Source organism: Octopus bimaculoides, chromosome 4, assembly GCF_001194135.2.
Source record: "Octopus bimaculoides isolate UCB-OBI-ISO-001 chromosome 4, ASM119413v2, whole genome shotgun sequence".
Classification (NCBI taxonomy): domain Eukaryota; kingdom Metazoa; phylum Mollusca; class Cephalopoda; order Octopoda; family Octopodidae; genus Octopus; species Octopus bimaculoides.
In genome coordinates this window covers 50,342,703-50,343,946 of record NC_068984.1, presented here as the reverse complement: position 1 = coordinate 50,343,946, position 1,244 = coordinate 50,342,703, and positions in this window count along the sequence as shown.

The following is a 1,244-nucleotide window of genomic DNA, read 5'->3' as shown; positions in this document are numbered from 1 at the left end:
TATATATATATATATATATATATATATATATATATATATATCTACCCAGCTCCCCAAAATTTCAGGCCTTCTGCTTAGTTTATTATTAGAAAGTGTTACTATTATTATAATTCAGTGCCATTAAAGTGACACCGGGGTACAAACATGCGAAGTTCAATATAGCCGTCGTAACTACCCGTCTGATAAGGGTACATGCAAATCTGTGGTATTGAGCAGAACGTTTGCTGTAGCACATATTTTATATCAAGACAAAAACATTTACATGATAAGTCTTCCAATCACTTAAGGTAAGAAGCTATTAGAGCCACCGCCTGATACTGCATCAGATAATTATCGTTATTGTTATTGTTATTATTATTATTACTATTATTATGTTGTTTTTTTTTGCACAGCTTCTAACGCTGGAGATGTACTACAGTGTCAGACTTTCACTACCAGTGAACTAAGGTAACACTCCTTATTTTTCGAGCACCATCCGGAGTATTCGAGCAGTTTCAGGCAGTGCTGTTTTCTGCAAGTGCTCCACCCTTATCATTTTGTTATTTCTTTACTCATTACCTCCTGCAACTCATCTAAAATCTTCTGATCTTCCTCACTTAAATAACTTAAGGCGTTGGTGCTAGTTGTCTCTTCCTTATTGGTAGTGCTATTATTATTTATTTTTAGGCTCTTCTTTGGTTTGAGATGTATCTCTTACGTTGTTGTTTGTCTTTCTCATTGCCTGGTCTTTCTTTTCCGGTTCTCTTCTGATCTCTTGTACCTCCAATACTATCATCCCCTTTCTTCTCCTAATAGTATTAGCTTGATCAAGTAATTTATGCTCAGTTACTTTAGACGTATATCAAGTCAGTTTAAGGTGTGAGTGCCAAGCAGAACAGGAGTGGAGAGAACGTGTCTCCCTGGAATATTCCTCTTCTAATGGGGATGGCTTTCGTTTTCACGAGTCTCTCTTTTGTTTGGAGCTGTAGCACTGTGTGCCATTTATTCATAGAGTGTCATGTATTTTATAATAATTGGTGCCACCTTGTTTATGGCTAGTGTTTCGAGGATGCACGTGTGGTGAACACTGTCAAAAGCCTTTCGGTAGTCGATCCAGGCCATGCTTAGGTCTTTCTTCTTTCTGCGGCTATCTTCAGTTATGGGTTTATTGATCATTAATTGATCTTTACAGCCGTATGAGCCCTAGCAGCATCCCTTCTGCTCTTCTGGAAACAGGTTGTTATTTTCCAGGTGCTTACTCAATC